The 22,222-nt window shown below is 37.0% G+C and overlaps 1 long non-coding RNA gene across 2 annotated transcripts in view; it reads left to right on the top strand.

The window, feature by feature from the left end:
• The window catches only part of LOC137211123 (uncharacterized), a 409,508-nt gene that overhangs the window by 306,524 nt on the left and 80,762 nt on the right, over window positions 1-22,222 (top strand). For both annotated transcript variants that reach the window (XR_010936916.1, XR_010936917.1), the window contains exon 3: window positions 20,667-20,716. This is a non-coding gene — a long non-coding RNA (uncharacterized lncRNA). The remainder of the gene's footprint in view (window positions 1-20,666; window positions 20,717-22,222) is intronic.

Raw genomic sequence — 22,222 nt, 5'->3', positions numbered from 1 at the left:
AAAAACTGAACTTAAAATATTCGTTTGTTCAAGACTAACATATAAACTGTCTATTCTTTTCAACAATAAACAGATGGAAAATTAAGTAAACAATGCACTGATTTGTAATGGCAAGAAAACATAGAGAAATAGGAAATAATTCTAACAAGAAACGTTCAAGGACAGTATAGTAAAATCAGTGAAACTTTAGTAAGGGACACTAGGGAAGCCCTATATTATCAGAGACTTTATTGTATAAAGTAATGGAAAGACAAAATATAGTAGACGTGAAAATTCTCAAGTCAAGCTATAAATTAAATTTGAAACCAAACTAAAACCTGGATTTTTTTCCCATAAATTTGAGGTGCTGATTTTATCAGTAGTACTATACAAAAATTGAGTAACTTTTAAAAATAACAAGGGGGAGTTTACATGACTTTGGAAATATCAAAACATGCTATTAAAGTGGGTAATTACAGAGCTATTATTTTGTGGACTAATAGATTAATGAAAGAGAATACAGATTCTATGTGAGACTTAGAAACTATTGGAATTTATTATATGATAAGGTTAAATTTTCAAATCGTAGAAAAGGATAAATTAGTCAATGGTTGTTAAAACCATCAGTCATCTACGTCTACTGCATTTACTAAGAAAAATAAATAATGGACATTTATTTTTAATAAATTGCTCACATTATAAGAATGTTTAAGTATGAACGTACTTTTTCTTTAATTTTATTTAGCTAAAATGCCCTCATTTTTTCTTTAGTTTTGAGCACAGTTTCTTCTCTCACACTAAATTTTCCTTAATTATCTACTTATTTCAGGATTTTAAAATTCAATTAATTGGCTCTGTCTGTACTGGGTTCCTGTTTAGGCAACCACCTATTTTTCATAAACATGAAGTTCATTTGCTTTTTTTTTTTTTAATTCTACTGCTATACTCTCCAAATTACTTAATTACTAAGAAAGCATCTATCTCTGTTAAATGCACTATATCTGTGTTTCGCTGCATAGATTTTTCTTAGTGCTGCCAAGGATAATTGTGTGGTTTTGTTCCCCTAGGCTTTCCATTTGAAGCTATAGTTTATGTTCTGTGAAATGTGTAGGGCCTTTATTTAGTTTGATCTGTATAATTTAAAGAAAAATTAAATTTTGTTTATTTGAAAATAATGACATTTTTATTCGGAATAGAGACTGAGTATGGGAAAGAAAACACTGCTTTCCCACCTTACTATCCACTCATTCTTTCTCAATGTCAGATAAACTGTAAATTATAAACAGATAAAACTGTTTGGATCATTACCTTTTTTTTTTTGGTTCTCAGCCTTTGTACATATTATTTATTTATTTATTTATTTTAACATCTTTATTGGGGTATAATTGCTTTACAATGGTGTGTTAGTTTCTGCTTTATAACAAAGTGAATCAGTCATACATAAACATATGTTCCCATATGTCTTCCCTGTTGCGACTCCCTCCCTCCCACCCTCCCTATCCCACCCCTCCAGGCTGTCACAAAGCACCGAGCCAATATCCCTGTGCCATGCGGCTGCTTCTCACTAGCTATCTACCTTACTACGTTTGTTAGTGTGTATATGCCCATGACTCTCTCTCGCCCTGTCACAGCTCACCCTTCCCCCTCCCCATAACCTCAAGTCCGTTCTCTAGGAGGTCTGCGTCTTTATTCCTGCTTTACCCCTAGGTTCTTCATGACATTTTTTTCCTTAAATTCCATATATATGTGTTAGCATACGGTATTTGTCTTTTTCTTTCTGACTTACTTCACTCTGTATGACAGACTCTAGGTCTATCCACCTCATTACAAATAGCTCAAGTTCTTTTCTTTTTATGGCTGAGTAATATTCCATTGTATATATGTGCCACATCTTCTTTATCCATTCATCCAATGATGGACACTTAGGTTGTTTCCATCTCCGGGCTATTGTAAATAGAGCTGCAATGAACATTTTGGTACATGACTCTTTTGGAATTATGGTTTTCTCAGGGTATATGCCCAGTAGTGGGATTGCTGGGTCATATGGTAGTTCTATTTGTAGTTTTTTAAGGAACCTCCATACTGTTCTCCATAGTGGCTGAACCAATTCACATTCCCACCAGCAGTGCAAGAGTGTTCCCTTTTCTCCACACCCTCTCCAGCATTTATTGTTTCTAGATTTTTTGATGATGGCCATTCTGACTGGTGTGAGATGATATCTCATTGTAGTTTTGATTTGCATTTCTCTAATGATTAATGATGTTGAGCATTCTTTCATGTGTTTGTTGGCAGTCTGTATATCTTCTTTGGAGAAATGTCTATTTAGGTCTTCTGCCCATTTCATTACCTTTTTTAACTTAAAAAAATTTTATTGGAGTATAGTTGATTTACAATGTTTTGTTAGTTGCTGCTGTACAGCAGAGCGAATCAGTTATACATATACATATATTCACGCTTTTTTGGATTTTCCCATATAGGCCATTACAGAGTATTGAGTAGAGTTCCCTGTGCTACACAATAGGTCCTTATTAGTTATCTCTTTTATATATAGTAGTGGATCATTCCCCTTTAAGAAGGTTTTGGTTGTTGCTGTTTTACTTTTTTTTTTTTTTTTAACTGTAAGCGGGCCTCTCACTGTTGTGGCCTCTCCCGCTGCGGAGCACAGGCTCCAGATGCGCAGGCTCAGCGGCCATGGCTCACGGGCCCAGCCGCTCCGCGGCATGTGGGATCCTCCTGGACCGGGGCACGAACCCGTGTCCCCTGCATCGGCAGGTGGACTCTCAACCACTGCGCCACCAGGGAAGCCCCTGTTTTACTTTTTAATAACATTTTTTCTACAATATATGACCATTTCATTTTGTAAATAAGGTACGTAGTAAACATAAGATTCATGCATATATGTAAGACCAGTCTCAGTCTCAGTAGGATAGCAATGACATCCATTAACTTGTTGAAAGCACCTTAGCTTTGTCTAATATACGATGAACAATTTAGAGTTCAAAGATACAGTGTACTAATGTGATCAAATTCAGATCCATCTCAAAACATGTATTTTTATTTTATTTATTTATTTGATCATTCATTCATTCACTTATTTGGCTGCGTCAGGTCTTAGTTGCGGCATGGGGGATCCTTCGTTGCGGCGTGCGGGCTTCTGTCTAGCTGTGGCGTGTGGACTCCAGAGCGCTCAGGCTCAGTAGTTGCAGTGCAAGGGCCTAGGTGCCCCACGGCATGTGGGATCCCAGTTCCCTTACCAGGGATTGAAGCCGCGTCCTCTGCATTGGAAGGCAGGTTCTCAACCACTGGACCACCACGGAAGTCCCAAAGCATGTATTTTTTTAAGTATGCAGGACCAAGGTACATTGATCTAGGCTGCTGGATGAGAAAAACTTGTTCTTTCTTCTATTTCTACCTAATATTTAAACTTCTCCCTGTGCCACCCTGGAATAAAATATTGTTCAGACAGATTTTACAGGAATAACATTATGTTTTGGGAGGGAAGAATTTGAGAAGAATTGATGTAAAAGTGACCAGTGAAGCCATCTAGTCCTAGGTTTTTATTTTTGGGAACATTTTTAATTACTGATTTCATCTCCTTACTAGTAATTGATCTATTCAAGTTTTCTATTTCTTCCTGATTCAGTCTTGGTAAGTTGTATGTTTCTAAGAATTTTCCCATGTCTTCTAGGTTGTCCTGTTCATTGGCGTATGATTATTCATCGTAGCCTTTTACGATCCATTGCCTTTCTGTGGTATCAGCTGTAACGTCCCCTTTTTTATTTATAATTGTGTCGATTTGGTTGCTTTCTCCTTTTTTCTTGGTTAGGTCTAATTAAGAGTTTGTCAGTTTTGCTTATTTTTTCAAAGAACCAATTCTTAGTTTTGTTAATCTTCTCTATTGTTTTATCTGTTCACTATTTCATTTATTTCTGCTCTGATCCTTATTATTTCCTTTCTTCTGCTAACCTTGGGTTCAGTTGTTTCACATTTTTCTATTTCCTCAAGGTGTAGAGTTAGGTTGTTTATTTGGGATCTTTCTTGCTTTTTTATGTAGGTCTTATTGCTATAAACTTACCTCTTAGAACTGATTTTGCTGCATCACACACACTCAGGTATGTTGTGTTTCCATTTTTGTTTGTCTCAAGAAACTTGTTTATTTCCCCTTTAATTTCTTCTTTGATCCATTGGTTGTTCAGGAGAGTATTGTTTAATTTTCATGTGTTTGCAAATTTTCCAGTTTTCCTCTTGTTATTAATTTCTAGTTTTGTAACACTGTGCTCAGAGAAGATACTTGGTATTATTTCAATCTTCTTGAATTTGTTAAGACTTGTTTTGTGGCCTAAAATATGGTTTATCTTAGGAAATGTTCCATGTGCACCTGAGAATAATGTTTCTGCTCATTGTTGGATAGAACATTCTGCTGTTGTTGACTAGAACATTCAGTGTATGTCTGTTGGGCCCATTTGACCTATAATGCTATTCAAATCTGATGTTCCCTTATTGATTCTTGGTCTGGATGATCTATCCATGGTTGATAGTGGGATAGGAATGACATGATGTTAATGTTAAGTCACCCAAAGGACAATAAAAAATCTATTTACTATTGTGAAATAAGATGTTATCTGAGATATGACAGATGTATGAGAATAATTTGAGTGAGTGTGTGTGTGCATGTGTATGTAGCTTATGACACATTTTAGAGAGAATTTGAAGAGAGGAGTTCCAAAGAATTATTAACATTAAGTAGCTTAATAAATTCAGAGCATTACAAGGTGATGACTTCTGGCCTAGTAATTCATAGAAGAAAGAGCACAAATTTCAGTGACTTATATCATATTAAATTCCTGTTGTACAGGACTCAAGTGGGTTGACTTTGGCCATATGATACATACAACCTCCTTGTGCCTCCAGTTACACGTTTATAAAATGAGAAAAAAATACTAAGTACAGGATGATGTATGGCAATTTAACATTAGTACATATTAGATTGTTTCTTCATTTCCTCCCCAAATTTCACCCTAAACAGAAGAGTCAAGTCTTAATTCATTGGTTAAAACTCTTAGTCTCACTCATTTTTTCCCACTTCATTTAAATATTCAGATTCTCCCTGATACCTAAGTTACTCAGAGGATAAAAATAAAATGTCATTAAACCTACATTATATTTCTAGCTCCTCTAAGCATATAAACACTACAGTTAAAATCTTATTTACAAAGATGTTGTTATTCATCTCTTGTAAGTCAAGCTTATGTTTCACTCTCAACAGTACGATATAAGGATAATGAAAGGCATTATGAACTTCCTTCTAGCATTGAGAGAAAAGATTATATAGTTTGAGCTCACACAGATGATACTCGTGGATCTTGGATTAGAGCCCAGGTACCTTCAGTCCAAATATGTGTACCTGCCACAGGAGCTCTGGGGGCTTTCTATCCATTCTCTCTCATCTGAGACCACCATAGCCATAGGATGGGCTAATTAAACATGTCTTATTTTATCCATAAGTATTAGACCCAATGATCTACAGCAGAATCATGTAGAAAACTCTGCACACTAATTACTATTTTTTTCTGCCATACCACACCAAAGAATTTTCATTCTTTTTGTGTTCTTATGTGTGTATGGGACATATATCAGCAATAATAATCTTCTTAGAGTATGAAAAATTTGAACCTTCTTAACTTTGCTCTAAACTATGGCTTAGCTATATCATTTGAAATCACCATGAGCACTAGGATTCTCTCTCATGCTCTTTAAAATATATTTTACATGATGTACATTTTATACGAATCACAAAGCAAGTGCTCAATAAAAATGGATGGTCAATTTTGAAATGAACAGCAGGTCATATTCTTATACAGTAACCAAATACTTCCAAAATTTCCCCCAAATGTTTCCATACACTGGAAGTTAGACTGTAGCTCATACCGAAAGTGCTGTTGGCAAGAATTTGGAAATCTTTGTTATACAGGGAATGTTTTAAAATTTGTCGTAATGGTATTTACACAGGAATGCACTTTTAGAATATTACTAGCTTTGGGCTTTCTCTAAGCCTGAACAGACTCAATTCCCAAACTCCCTGAGCAATTTGTAAGCAGAAAGGGAGAAGGTAGACCTGGAGCCAAATGTAGTAGTGATCTCACACTAGGTGGAAATCAGAATTGAATATGGTAGGAGTCAAACACAGTTTAATATTTGTGGCACAATATACTGACTGCTATTGCTTTGACATGCTGGGGTGGAGGGCAAACAAGACCATAGTCGTGGAAAGAGTACTGTTATTATGATGATATTCCAAAGTCAAAGACAGAAATTGCATCATAGCAATCTTAATAATAAGAACACACAATATTTATTAATCACTTACTATGTGCCTTTTATTGAGATAAATGTTTTACATGTATATTTTATTTAACTATTGAAAAGTCTGTTTCTTAATATTATTAATTTTTCCAGTCTTGCCCAAGATAATATAACTATTAATAGACAGATCTGGGACTGAAATACATTATAACTTCACAGTCATTAATTAATACGATATAGTATTTTTCATATAAAGTCCTAGTAATCATTTCTTGATGATCTAAATATAAGAGAGAATAATAATATAAATAATAAAAAACATAAAGAATAATACTTATTATCAGCAACTTAAGGCTTATCTACATTTCTAGACTCCCAAAGTTACACAATCTGTTATAATTGAACTGTTTTTTTCACCTTGGGGTAGATCTTAGGAAACTCACTAACATTTGTTTTATGGAAATATCCTGAGTATAAGAAAACATTTGGATATTTTATTGTGTATTTATATAATCTAGCAGGAATGTCTAAAGTAATTTTAATTACCTAAAATTATTCTGCATTTTTGATTTTGTTAAAGTGGTTTTGTTACATTGTTAAGAACTTATAAATGACAAATTTAAAGTTAAAGAAGTTAAGTTGACTATTTCGCCTCTGGAAATATATAATCCATTGGGGAAACTGTTGCTAGTTCCACTGGAATTTTACAGGTCCTGATGGGACATAAGTCCCAAGGTCCTTTTTTTTTTTTTTTTCAATATTTAAGAGTTTTAATAGATTTTGCAGATAATAGCATGTGTTTCCCTCTAAATCTTGTAACTTTTCACTTATTATTGTGTGGTGCAGCACACACACTTTTCACATAGAGGGCAGCTTCATCCCTCTGAATTGCAGATTTTCTGCCACTTTTTCAGCATTTCCCCAGACAAACAAAACTGAGCAGAGCCCAAAACATTATAATAACATTTGTCTCCGACGTTGATGAGGGCCAACACATATTAATTTGTCATTTGCTGCATATTTATCAACCAGATTGCAGACTATTTCCAGACTGAGGCAGTTAAAAACCTTTATTAAAAATGATGCGTTTGAAATCCAATTTATTTCAGCATGCATATATTTTTATTTAATTTTTTTTATGTCTTGCAAGCTAACAATGTTCCAAGTGTCAAACAGGAATATGAGGCTTTACAAGTCTGTTATTTTTTATTAATTTATTTGGGTATGATGTTATTTTATGTCCTTATTTTGCTGTTTCAGTCCTGAATATTTTAAAGGAAACTGTCAGTGGCACTGGTACGTGACTGCTGGTAGTTACCATGACAATCACAATTTTAAGGAATTATACCTAAGACCTTTTAGTGGGATATTATCAGGCAAATAAGATGCAGAAATGAATCAAGGTAAGTAGTCAAATAAATGTTTGAATAGAGCTTCTTATATCACACACAAAGAAGCAAAAGGATAAGTGTGAAGTTTATGTTTACATATGGGGCTATACTAATATCTAGAATAATGTCAGTAACTGGGTTATTAAAAAAGATCTAAGGTATTATTATAAGGTTATATGCATGTGAGCTGCAAACACAGTTCAGACTCAATCTATATATGCACCTTAAAATCTGTTTGCAGGAAAATCTTTGTTGAAAAAGAATATAGGGCTTTCCTGGTGGCGCAGTGGTTGAGAGTCCGCCTGCCGATGCAGGGGACACGGGTTCGTGCCACGGCCCGGGAAGATCCCACATGCCACGGAGCGGCTGGGCCCGTGAGCCATGGCCGCTGAGCCTGCACGTCTGGAGCCTGTGCTCCACAACGGGAGAGGCCACAACAGTGAGAGGCCCGCATACCGCAAAAAAAAAAAAAAAAAAAAGAATATAAAAGAAAGAAAAAAGAAATCACATTAAGAAATTGAAGAGAAGTATGTTTGACAACATTTTTTACGATCAAACTAAATTAAAGCATCTTTACAGGGAGCCAAACCACATTCCTCACACATTTTCCTTGTGACGTGAATAACTTTGAACATCCTCATTATATTTTACCATGCCTTAAAATTGAGAAGGGTTTAATAAACATTACGTTGAACGCTTCTCAACTTTAAGTCATGGTTCCAGATTCTATAAGGGATATAAAGATTTAGAATGTAGTCTTTCGCTACTATGAGCTTAAAATATAATGAGGAAATAATACAAATAAAAACAATTATGGAGGTATAAACTTTCCAAATTGATGGCACAAGCGGTAAGCATCGTAGGAATTCAGATGACTTTATCAAGCTAGAATCTTCATAGTAAAGGTCAGAGAGAATAGAAAAGGTTTTACACGTTTCATCTCAAGAATGGACTTGACTTCTGATTCTGCTACCTATTATCATTTTGTCATTTATAAAGTTCAGTTTTTTTCTCTAAGCTTAATTTATCTGGAGAGAAACTGTATTAGTTTTCTAGGCCTGCTCTAACAATGTACCACAGACTATGTGGCTTAAACAACAGAACATTATTTTCTCACAATTCTGGAGGCTGGAAGTCCAAGATCAAGGTATTGGCAGGATTGTCTTTTTCTTCTGTTCGAGGTGTTCATCTTCTCCTCCCTGTATCTTCACATGCTCTTTCCTCTGTGTGTATCTAAGTCCTCTTCTCATTAAAAAAAACAGCTGTATTGGGTTAGAGCTCTCCCTAATGATCTCACTTTACCTAAATAACCTCTTTAAAGAGCTATCTCCAAATACAGTCACATTCTGATGTACTGGGGATTAGTGCTTCAACATATGAATTTTGGGGGGACAAAAATCAGTGCAAAATAGCAACTAATAATACCTGTGTCATGTGACTGTTATAATGTTAGAATATGATACTGTCTGTAAAGTACATTGTAAACTGAAAATGATTAACACAGGTTAAATGGTGGGTTAGGCAGTTTCTATAAAGACCAACTCCCAGAGCAAATAAATCTCAGGGGCTTCTTAAGACAATGAAGGTGTATTACAAAATCATGAAAAATCCAGTGTGGATGTCCACAGTCAGGCATGCTAAATTGAGGACACAGGTGCCTTCTATTACTTTCTAGTGTCTTGGTGACCTCCACTGGGATCTGTGCTTCCAGCCAAGAGATGAAGGAAGATAGTGTGAAATGCCTAGAGAAGAAATTTCTGGGATCAGGCATAAAACTGGCAGCTACCATTTCACCCACTTTCCATTGGTGAAGACTAGTCTAAAGGTCCTGACAAGATATGAGTAGGCTGGGTAATATTTACTGGTGAACTACAAAATGAGAACATAGATCTTTTTTAAAAAAAATTTGATTGGAGTATAGCTGATTTACAGTGTTGTGTTAGTTTCAGGTGTACAGCAAAGTGAATCAGTTCTATATACATGCTTTCCTTTTCATATTCTTTTCCCATACAGTTTGTTACAAATATTGAGTAGGGTTCCCGGTACTATACGGTAGGTTCATAGTAGTTATCTGTTTTATATATAGTAGTGTGTATATATCATTCCCAATCTCCTAATTCATCACTTCCAACATAGATATTTTCTATGCTGGTTAACAATTAGTGAACAAGTTTTCACGAACAGTTAAAAAAAAATTAGCCAGCCTCTGCCACAAAAATTATCAGCATATTTATTTTAATTGGACTTTGAAACATAAGTAGGAATCTAATAAGTGAAAATGGGTCAGGGATCACATTCCAGTAAAGAGTATGGTGTGATCAATGAATAGAAAATATAAGACACTTTAGATGGAAGAAATTCAATGTAGAAGTGAGAAGTCTGGTACAGGGGGCCTGAGTTTATATCCTGACTCTCTCATATTTTAGCAGTGAAGCGATTGCTGTTATGCTATCTAACCTCTCTAAACCTCAATTCATTCCACAATAAATTATCCATAGTAGTACCTTATAGATACTATTGTATAATACCTTATATGTATTTTTTGTGAGAACTAAAATAGAAAACGTGAGTTTAGTAATCTGCACATTGTCTGTTGCATTATAAGCGCTTTTAAGATTCAATAATATTGACGGTCATTAAAGAGCATCTATGGGCATAGATCTACTTCCCAAACTAATACATTTTTTTATGTCTTCCTATTTCTTGATTTGGCCCAACTTAATATATGTATAAATCAAAACAAGTTGTAATGAAAACAATGAAGATGAAGGTGGTATAAATAGCATGAAATATCTTGTTAGCTACTCAGAAACAGTGGTTTGGTAACAGTGCTTGATTGGGTTTTCTGTTTTCAATAACTGTGGTAGTTTACAGTTCATAAGAACAAGGCCAATTTTTAGAGTAGATTATGCAAAATGGTTTCCCATTATGCATACGTGGTCATTTGGAGAGAAAACTGTCTTGGCCACAGTTTCTGGCCTCATCTTACTGAAAACCCACTTCAGTTCTCAGAAAGACTGACTGCTTAGTTAGACTCACAAAGAATTTCAGTTCAGCTCTCAGTTCACCTAGAGATCCAACAGCATCATTGACAAAATTCAAGCTCAAGATTGGTGTCTTTGCCTAAAAGTTTAGAATTGAACTATGATCACTGTTTGGCCTTAGAAATAACTGTTGTAGACAAGATCTTTCATCACATTTTTTTTTGTTGTTGTTGTGGTACGCGGGCCTCTCACTGTTGTGGCCTCTCCCGTTGCGGAGCACAGGCTCCGGAGGCGCAGGCTCAGAGGCCATGTCTCACGGGCCCAGCCGCTCTACGGCATGTAGGATCTTCCCGGACCGGAGCACGAACCCGTGTCCCCTGCATCGGCAGGCGGACTCTCAACCACTGCGCCACCAGGGAAGCCCCTCCTTGTCCTTTTAATGTTGCATTACCCCTGCACTCAGTCCTTGAGCGTCTCCTATCCTTACTCCCTAACTTACTTCACCCAGTCTCACGGGTGGATAAACGCTCCCCATGCTGATGATCCCCGAGTTGGTATTTCTAACCCAGATATTCCCCTGAATTCCACATTGGTTTGTCCATATCTACAGTGTCCAGTACTGAGTCCCTGAGTTTCACAGGTCAGCTCCTCCTGTAGTTTCCCTTTCTTAGTTATGTGCACCCACATTCTTGAAGGTTTTAAGGTCTCAAACTTGATGTCAGCATGACTTGCCTATTTTATCATCCCCAGTTACTTATTCCAATTTGTTTGTAAATTCTGGTAGCTTCAAGTATACAAAATTCAGGCACTTTTCACCTCCTATCTTACTGTCATCTCTCATCAAAATGCCATAGGCACCTCAATAACCTCCAATCTGGGTTCCTTGCAGTCTCTTCTCAAAAAAACAAAGAAAAAAAAAAAAGCAGCCAGAAGGATTCAACTAAAATGCCATTCCTCTACTCAGATGTCTTTTTTTTGTGTATGGTACGCAGGCTTCTCACTGCTGTGGCCTCTCCCGTTGTGGAGCACAGGCTCCGGACGCGCAGGCTCAGTGGCCATGGCTCACGGGCCCATCCCTCCGTGGCATGTGGGATCTTCCCGGACCAGGGCACGAACCCGCGTCCCCTGCATCTGCAGGCGGACTCTCAACCACTGCACCACCAGGGAAGCCTGGGACAATTCACATTTTTATTCATCAACTATGATTTCTAATAATGGTGTCCCTGCCTTTCTCCATTTTAATAGTTTTTTATAGAAACTCACAAAGTGACTTTCTGAAATAGTTGGGTTACTTTCCAGAGTTATAGTTTTGGGGATTTTTTCTTAAAGCAAACATTAAACATTCTGCTACACATGTTATTTTCTTTACATATATTTCAAAATAAAGGCAGTTCAGTCTTTTTTGCTCTATAGATCACTTTATTTACATGCCTTAAAATGATAACCCGCTATTGAAATATTCCAAAGTAAATTAATTGGTGCAAAATTTAAACATTAAAATACTACATCTATGGAGATGTCTTCAAAATATCTTCATAGGTTATTTGATAATAGTATAATGCCTGACATTCAGCGAGCTTCTATTGTGTTTTTCATCCTTTGTTGATGTAGAGATCCATACAGAGATGAGAAAAACAATCTAAATGGATTTCACTCTCAAATCAAAATGAGTTGTGTCTGAAATTTTGTTGTGTCTGAGGCAATTTAAATCCCTCCTGGAGGGCTTCCCTGGTGGCGCAGTGGTTAAGAATCTGCCTTCCAATGCAGGGGATATGTGCTCGAACCCTGGTCCGGGAAGATCCCACATGCCATGGAGCAACTAAGCCCATGCGCCACAACTACTGAGCCCACGTGCCCAGAGCCTGTGCTCCGCAACAAAAGAAGTCACCGCAATGAGCAGCCCACACACTGCAACAAAGAGTAGCCCCCGCTAGCCACAACTAAAGAAAGCCCGTGCACAGCAATGAAGATCCAACACAGCCAAAAATAAATAAATAAATTTATAAATCCCTACTGGACATCCTTCACTTCTCCAGTTTTATCAAAAAAGAAACATTGCAAAAAAGTGAGAGCATTTTTACCTAATCGGACTATGCTAGTGAAATGGAGATAACAAGAAGCCTGAACCCACCAGGGACTGTGTTTTATTGCCCTGTGGGCCCCTCAGCATGTTTTGGAGGCAAGGGAGAGTGTCTCTGAGCACAGGTGGCTACCAGCTCGCCTTCAGTAGCAACCCAAGCATTTACTCTGAAAGGAGGCCAGGTGGCCCCTGAGGAATTAGAGAAGGAAACTGTGTAAAAGTTAAAATGAGAAAAATTGGGAGAATAAATACAAAAGCGTGTGTTCGCAAGGGCGAGCACTCCAAGGAATGACACCTCAGCAGAATCTGGTAACTAGGCCAGGCAGAGAACAGTCTTCCTAGTTTAAATGAGTCTTGCAAAAACCTTCCCTCTTTCTTAACCTTCAATTCTGCTGTATATTCAAACGTGCACGAAAAAAAAATTAACTATAAATTTAGGAAACGGACTCAAATTCAGCAAATTTTATTTTGCATATTTATAGAGCCTTTAGCTGCAATTTCTTCAACTGGTAACTGTACAGTCTTCATGCTGATATGACAGGTAATTGATGTTTTCATTTTCAGTTTGATAATTTATCTTAGTGATAATTTATCTTAGTTTCTGTATAATTTAGACTATGCAATGATATAACTGCATTCACGAGTGGTTTTGGAATAATATCTTAACTTTTTATGTTCTGATTTGCAAGAATGTCTGATTAAATATTCCATTTAAATGTGCTTAGATTTATGGACATGATATTATGTGTCAGTTGATGGAAAACAGCTCCCCAGGCTTGACCTATGCTTAAGGCCCTGTGATAATTAATCAAGAATAGACGCAGCTACTCCTGCTAATGACCTCATCAGCAGTGGGTGTATTTTTAAGATGGAAAAAATAAAAGGTGCAGCCTGATTATAATTCTTTTCAGTCTGATTTTCTCCTTAGCTACCATAGTGAGGCTCTGGAGAGAGACTGTCTGAGTTGAGTTTAATGATAACAATTCACATTTACTGAATCATTATTACCACTGGGCACTATATAGAACACTTTATAAATAAATCATGTAATTAAATTATCACAACAGTACTAGGAGGTTGGTGCTGTTACTACCATTATTTTACAGACAAACAGATCAGATCTTAGAAAAGCTACCTAACTTGTTCAAAGCAATCCATCTAGTAAATGGCAGAACCAGGATTCAAACCCAGGCATCCTGGCTCTGGAGTCTATGGTCTGAAATCAGAAAGTTGGCACGTAATAAGCCATTGATAACTGTTTCTTTCTACTTGTACAGATTTTAAAAAATGCTTTTTAAAGCAAGATCCTTTTCCTTCCAAGGTTATTTTTAATGAAATAAAATGTTACAGGTACAGTTTAATTCTATTTGCTGTCTACCTGCACCTGTTTCTCACTGTCAATACACAGAAGTAATGTTATGTTAAATATGGTGCATTTCTTTCCAGGCCAATTTATTACAATTTGAGTATCATTGTTTATGACCATCCATAGTGCATTAGAAAACATATGTATTCTTCAAATTGCTTTTTTTCATTTATCATTACATCCTTAAGATTTACCCAAGTTGTTCTATATTTAGTTGTATAAATATATTAAAACATTCATTTGAGAATTAATATAAAATTAGATTGTTTCTATAGTTTACTGTCGCAACTGATTTTGTAATGAACACATATAAGATGAATAAGTTCTATACATTTGCTATACAAAATAGTGCCTATTTTTAACAATACTGTGTTATACACTTAAAATTTGCTAAGAGGGTAGATTTCACGTTAAGTGCTTTTGCCACACAAAAAAAGGGAGAGGCAGGAGAAAGCTTTTGGAAGGTATGGACATGTTTATTATTTTGATTGTGGTGATGTTTTCATGGGTGTATGCCTGTATCCAAACTCATCCAATTTTATACATTAGAAGTGTGAAGTTTTTTTGTATACCAATTATACTTCAACAAAGCTATTAAAAGAATAAATACGTTTTAGGCACAGGGTGTATGTAGTCACTTAGTACATCTTTCTGCTGGAACATTTCTCCAGAGTAGACAGGTGAAAGTGAGTCTGCTGTGTTAAAGTGTATGTGTATTTTCCAGTTGACCAGCTGTCCCCTGACTGCACGCCCCAGTATTAATAAAGGACCTCTTTGAGTTTCCTTTTCTTTATACTGACACCATCTCTTTATATGCCAGTTTACCTGCTTACTTTAAAAAAAAATTCTCTCACTGGAAAGGTTGTGACATGTAATATAATTAGTGATTTAATTTGTATCTTCCTGGTTACTATGAAAGTTGAGAATCTTTCCTATTAGTTGTTCAATATTCCTCTTCCATGAGCATATTCATTTATTTATTTAAGTTAAGGAGTCCTCTGAAAGGAGTCAAGAGAAAATGTTGAGTGAATAGTTCAATCAATGGGAAGTGAATTTGGATTCTGGTTAAAATCAGAAGAATTAATGTAGGCATCTTCAGCATATAGGAGGCATTTACTACAATACAAGCGATGTCACGCCAAGAATGAGTAGGGAGAAAAGAGAAGAGACACAAGGATTCCGCCTCAATACGTGAATATTTGGAAATCCCAGAAAAGGAGGAAGAGTCCACCAGGGGACAGAAATAGACCAGATAGTCAAAAAATGAGGAGAGTGTGATCTTAGAGAAGGCAAGACAGTGATTCAGGGATGAGGAACCAATCTTTCGGATAAGACCCTGCTGAGAGGATAAGAAAGACGAGAAGTAAAAGTTGACCATTGGAGCTGCCATTTTGAAGAACATTGAAAATTGACAGGATCAATTTTATGGAGGGATGGAGTTTAATGAGTGAATTTTCTTTTTAAGCAAGCCCAATTTATGCACACCTTTCAATTGCCTTTGCCTTACCTGTTTCTTGGGCTCTCGCCAGCTTGGTCTTCGATAACCCACACTGTGGTCACAGTCTCCTGGCTCATTTACCAGGGGTCAACGCCATTAGGTCTTCTACCAGGGTAAGTGCCATGTATGGGAAAGGTTCTCTTCACCCCTGATGCAGAGGGAGCAGAGGCGATGCTGCCACCTGACTCTACCTGAAGGGACGGGCCGTGACCCTGACTCCTGCCATTACATTGGGATCCAGATGAAGTCCCCTAGTTCAGGAGTGATGTCTGATTCTCCAGCGGCTTCCCAAAGGTCCAAATGACATGACACAAACGTACATTGGCATTAATTCTCTGTGAGAACAATCTTGGTCATTGATGAGTAGAAGATGTAAGGGAACCCATAAATAAATCCCTCCCCCATCCTCCTTCTAATGGATGGTTCTCAGATAAGGTGTTTCTTTCTGGCCAGCTGGAGATATCCTATGCGACCAAAGAGTCAGCTATATCTCCTTAGGAAGCTGCTTTATAATCTATAATCTTCTATTTGTTTCCCTTTCTTTGCCACATTTCTTCCTCCCCTCCCTTGCCTGAGACTGCATCTCCCATGAAAACACTAACCTTTGAGTTTTGCTTCAGTTTCCATTTTCCGTCAGGTGATGGCATCTTTCAAAGAAAGCAGAGAAATAGAACATTAGCTTGAGAGAGAGGTGGGTCAAGATAATTTGTGTTGTTTTTTATCTGTGTATTGTGATGGTGAAGGATATTATAGTATCTTCGTGCACTTCTGTAACGATTCAGTAGGTACACGAGAAAGCTCATTTGCAGAAGCAAGTTTTTTGACTTTTGGTGCAAAAGTATGGGAGCCACTGCAAAAAGCAGAGACCTTAGCCTGAAATACGAGTAGAGAGACCCACTCAGAGTCAGAATACATGCGTGTACAACTGGGAGGGGGTCGTACTGGGGGAGGGTGGGGAAGTTCTTTTCTGATTTGTCCATAATCACACTTGAGAATTTTGATCTCAAATGGAATTCTTTTACCTCAGATTCCTACGGTTAATGTTTAGTCTGAAAGTAGTTCCTTTTCCAAGAGAAAGTTCATAGACAGAGATTCTAATCATCCTTCAGGTATAGGACACAAAGATTGGAAGACCCTCTCAGGCAAGAACCAGCCCTACCTAAAGGAATAAAAAGTATCACTTTTTGTGGATTATGGAGACATTTCCCATACCAGCAGAAACCTGCCAGTGTTTCCTCGGTAAAAATGAGGAATTGAACACTGACATTATTGCAAAAGAATATGTTCAGATATATAGTGATAGTAAATTAAAATTGAAAACAGGAATTTTCTTTTTTTCATTTTAAGTGTCTTTCTTTTTTCTCTGACCCCACTCCAGGGAAACATGACTATATTTCCTAAGCTAACAGGACACCTTTAGACTTTCATGTTTATTCAGGCTTAATCATCAGATTTTTTTCTGAGGCAGTGTGGACAGGTAATTATTGATATTTGCAGATTATGAATTGTTTATTAAAGTACTGAAAATGACTATTCTCAAAATAATTTTTCTGGCATATGTATTTTTTCATATCACAGTGTGGACAGGTAATTATTGATATTTGCAGATTATGAATTGTTTATTAAAGTACTGAAAATGACTATTCTCAAAATAATTTTTCTGGCATATGTATTTTTCAAATGAACATATCAGTGCCAATGAGTAGCCTAAGGGAAGGATATAGAAGTCCAGAAGGTACCAGTGATTATGTTCTGCCGCTTCTGGGTATACGGGAGTCTTCATTTTTCTATGCCAACAGCACTGACACAACCTTGCTTAAATGAATGGCTACAGATACCAAGACACTATATTCTTGCAGCATCAGCCCTCTGCTGACATACCTTATCATTACAATTTGTTTCACCTTTCCTTGTGTGTACTATCTTTCTGAAGTTTTATCTAGTCAACTACCATAAGCTGCTGTCCGCAAGCACATTTTTCAAATCTAATGAGAAAGGTGATTTTGGAAAAGAAAGCTAATGACCTCTGGTGCTATCGGCTTCTCTCCCTCAAATCTGCACAGCCATAGCATCAGTTGTCTTGAGATAGATGTTGGTGATCTGATGTTTGCTTGGGAAACTTCGAGAGCTAGTTCAAAGTGCAAAACAGCCCTGGAGAGAAAGGAAAAATATATAATTATTGTCTGGAACTCAGGGGAGGAGGAATTACTGAACTCACAATGGAAAATATACAGTAACCCACACTTAGCTGTCCATTTGATGGAAGGAAGAAGATCTGGGGAATAATTGTGTGGGAGGAAATTGTAGATCCTCTTGCTTTGAAGGCAAAGCATGGGTGGACAGACAAATGGACACCCACATACGTTCTCGCTGACTCATGTCTGTTTCCTCCCTACTAGGAAGCAGCGATGGAACGTTAGAAAACAGAGAACACAGTCTAGGTGAGGGAGGTTACTCCCCTTCAAATCCTCTTTGGCGAGATATCTTTGAGGTGAAGAGCTACTTTGAAGCAGACACAGAAAATCATACCCAAATCTCTTCTCTAATTAATTGTTGTGTTGTGATGGGGAAGGATATTATAGCATCTGGGCTCATGCAGTGGTCCAGTAGGTACATGAGAAAATTCATATGCAGAAGCAACAAAACAGACATTTGACACCTAACCCTCTCCTCTTATTTTCAAAAGCAATTCTCTTATCAAGTACTTTTCAACCCTGATGTCTCTGTGATTCATGTCCATTTTCTCAGGCAAAGATTGCATGGAAATGTGGTCACTTGTTCAGGATGTTTACTTATTAATTTCTTTTCCTGCTGATCTGTCCAAACCATACTGGTAGCATCCAGTTCCTAGACCTGAGAGTATAGCCTGCCACTCTTCACCATTCTTTACATCCCTGATGTTCTACTTCTTGATGTTACTGAAGCCAATTTGGTTGTGGGGTCAGCACCCAGAATCCCCAGCAGGACACAGGATTTGTGCAGGGAGACCCAGCCCCCTAGGCCATCTTGCAAACACTCAGCAGTTCTCACCCTCCTCTCGGCACCAGCTGTGATGGATAGGTGTAACTCCGAGTCTAGGCTTACTTCCCTCTTCGCACTGAGAATTCCTCAGTGAGATATCATATTGGAGCCTTTGTCTTAGATGCTTTATCTTCATGCCTTTATTCTCTCTATATGTCACTTATCTTTAATATTCTGACTAAACTCAAGGAAAAATGAATGGCTTTATTTGGCCTTCAAAGTGTTCCCCAGGGTCATGTAAACAGTGAATGAATCCTCTCACAAGGCAGTAAAGTAGATATTGAGTGTGGTTTATTTCCTGGAAGCACATTATTTTCCAGAGAAACCAGGATCCTTGTTATCCAGGATTAGGGTGTCTACCCACCAGGTTTTGATCTAGCTGTACAAAATATGAGAAAGATATTCAATTCTTGAGATTAGAGCTAATAATAAATTTCTTAACTGAAAGGTAACATGTTTTTGAGACAAGAATTTTAATCCAGCCAAATTGTTTAGGATCCACTTTGCTTAACTCATGTTGCAGTTTTAAAAATATTGGCAGCTTCATAAGAAGGAAGCCAAAGAGGAAGGCACTTTGGTTCAACTGAAGCACCAGCCTGCTCTACCCAGAGAAGCACACTTCGGGAGAACCAACGGAAAGGAGCCTGAACTGTTGGAGCCCATTCCCTATGAATTCATGGCATGATGGGTGGAAAGAAAACAGACCTGACTGTAAAAAAATTAAATAAATTTTTAAAAAGTAAAAAATAAATTTAAAAAAAGTAAAAAAAAAAAAAAAGGCAATGATGAACTTCCATAGTGAGGTATGTCAAGATATCGAATGGATCAGCTAGCCACGCAGAGTCAGGCTATGAGGAGGGGTTTTTTGTGTAAAAGAAACAGGTTTATATTCTTCAGGTAAGATTCGCCAGCTCTTATGTTTTTGCCACTTTCCTGCTTCTTTATAGGATTCAGCCTAGTTAAGATGGACTCCTCAATTTCAGTTCATGCTCTGCCTAACAAATCTCAGAGCCATGTTGCTTATTTTGGGACAAACGTAAGGAGTCAATTTATGAGTGTTAGAGGGGCTATAGGTATGAATAACAGTGTAAATGTGTTGGAACTTGGGCAAGTCTGCTCGTGGTGTTTCTGGCACACAGATGAACCATTTTTTGCTAGTTTGTTTTAAAGAAGTCTACTTTCTTGACGCATGCAATAGCTCAACACACTGATTTGAGCTTTTATTCAGTGTAATTTTATTACTTTAAGCAAACAATTTTTTATTCAAATTATTCTAATTTCCTTCCTTTCTTCCTTCTTTCTTTCTTTCCTTCCTTCTTTTTCTTTCTCTTTCTTTCTCTTTCTTTCTTTCTTTCTTTCTTTCTTTCTTTCTTTCTTCTTTCTTTCTTTCTTTCTTTCTTTCTTTCTTTCTTTCTTTCTTTGCATGGTCTAATTATTGCATGGTCTAATTGTTTAACAGTCTGAGAATTCTATTCTCATTTCAGATTTACCGAAGTTTTCTTCAGTCATTGACTCCAATGTTAATTGGCTATTGCCACAATAATGCTGCGTAACAATCATCACAAATCTGAATGAAATAAGGCAACAGATATTTATCTCATGATCTTGCATCTGCAAATCAGCCATGGTTTAACTGATCTAGGCTGGGATCTATTTACTGGTGCTACTGCAGGTTGCAGGTCACCTACAAATTTCACCTGGGCTTGCCCTCAAATTTCACCTGGGCCTATGTGTGTGTGTGTGTGTGTGTATATATATATATATATAATATATATATATGGCTTTACTATCTTTGATGGTCACATTTACATAAATTTAAAATGTACCATGCAACATGTAGGCCTTGAATATCAAGGAAATATTAAAGGGGGAAAGAACTCCAATAACTTAAGTTTGTTTCCAGTGCTAAGAGCAGGAGACATGTCAACAAACTTTAAACCAAAGTTTAAAGCAAAATTTCAATCTTGTAGCCACCTGTTGAAGTTTTGACCCTCCTGTGTCACTTTTGAATGACATTGCCTTTAATGTTTTTTTTTTTTGGCAGCATTTTGGACCCTGTTTCTCAGTTCGTATGAACAGAAGAGTTCATGCTAGGTAAGCTTGAAATATTTGTTTATTTATTTTATGACTAAAATTTACTAAAGAAAAAGAAATACATTGTTTCTTTCAGAGGCAAACCTACATGACCTTGGAAATGTGTGATAATTCTGTGCAATGCAATGATATAATGCCTGGAACATGAACTGTCCTAATGTTACTAAGTTCAACTTTCTTCTAGACCATTTACCCAACACGGCATTGGCTCTTATGAAACTTCTGAATGATCTGTGCTTCTAAATCCCACAACTCCAACTCTATAGTCAATTGGATAGATGCCAATTGAATTAACTCCTTAGGTATTGATCAAATGTAGCAACTTCTCAGTACATTCCTCCTTTTGGAAATGCCTTATAATATATAGAGTTTGGCTCCATATATTCCAGCCAATGTCTGTTTAAAACAAATATTTTAACAGAGGTTGCAATCACTGGCCCATATAGTATTACTTCAAGCAAATATAACTGTAGTCATCTGTGGATTACTAGTTACCCTTCCAACTATTTATATGGCTTAAATAATATCATTCTGCTCAGCAAGACAGCAAACAAGACAGAATTATACATGAGTGTTCTCCTTAAGTTCACACATTCTGAGCTAAAAAGCAGAGCTCTGCCATCTCAAGCTTCCCTCAACTACTTATTGTGTATAATTTCTCTTGAGAAAGGTCTTATAACTTTAAATCTTTCACAATCTCTCCCAAACCGTATCTCCTATTTCCTTTCAGCATTATGATTTCACTATGGCCACCTAGGATATTCTCTTCCTGCTTTCTAGATGTTTCATTTTCTAGGACGAACTGAATATTATCCAAATTCATGTGAAATGCAGCCTAATCCTGGAGGGTTCCTCTGTTCACATTAGTCCTCCATGACCGCTGCTCCCTTGACCTTCCCTGGCAACACGTCTCTCTCTGGTCTTCTCTGTTACTTTACTGTGTTTTGTGGTGGTGGTTACTTTGTTTTGTTTTGGTTACTCCTAGGGCAAAATCTTCATTTAATGTAGTGTGTGTGTGTGTGTGTGTGTGTGTGTGTGTGTGTGTCCATCAGAGCATGTAACGCATTTTTTGATTTTGATTACTGACAAACTATACCAAAAAGAATATTTTCATCCAAACTTTAAAGGCGATAATGACACAATTTTGGGAAAATATTTTCCTCTGGCAGGATGAGGAAATACTATGCAAAATTTTTCTTGAAGTATTCTTCTAAATATACATGGGTAACCACAGTTCTATATTTATAGCAAACTCTTTTCTCCTCAAACTACAAGTTCCATTGACAAATCCTTACTGGATATTACAAGTCCTTACCGGACATCTCCATTAGATGGTCCCTTGATAATTCAACTGAAGGGCCAAAGCTGAACTAACCTCTTATGATTCTCTCCCCCCCAGAGACAGTTAAGGAAATTTCTATTAATCTATGTGATAAAGGCAAGTTGTTGATCAATTTAAAAAAAAAAAAAACAGTCTTCATCAAGTCCGTTAGATTCCGATTTCTG

This window comes from Pseudorca crassidens, chromosome 18 (genome assembly GCF_039906515.1).
Source record: "Pseudorca crassidens isolate mPseCra1 chromosome 18, mPseCra1.hap1, whole genome shotgun sequence".
Taxonomy (NCBI): Eukaryota; Metazoa; Chordata; class Mammalia; order Artiodactyla; family Delphinidae; genus Pseudorca; species Pseudorca crassidens.
Note: the sequence above shows the minus strand (reverse complement) of the source record. Positions and strands in the feature narration are given on the sequence as shown.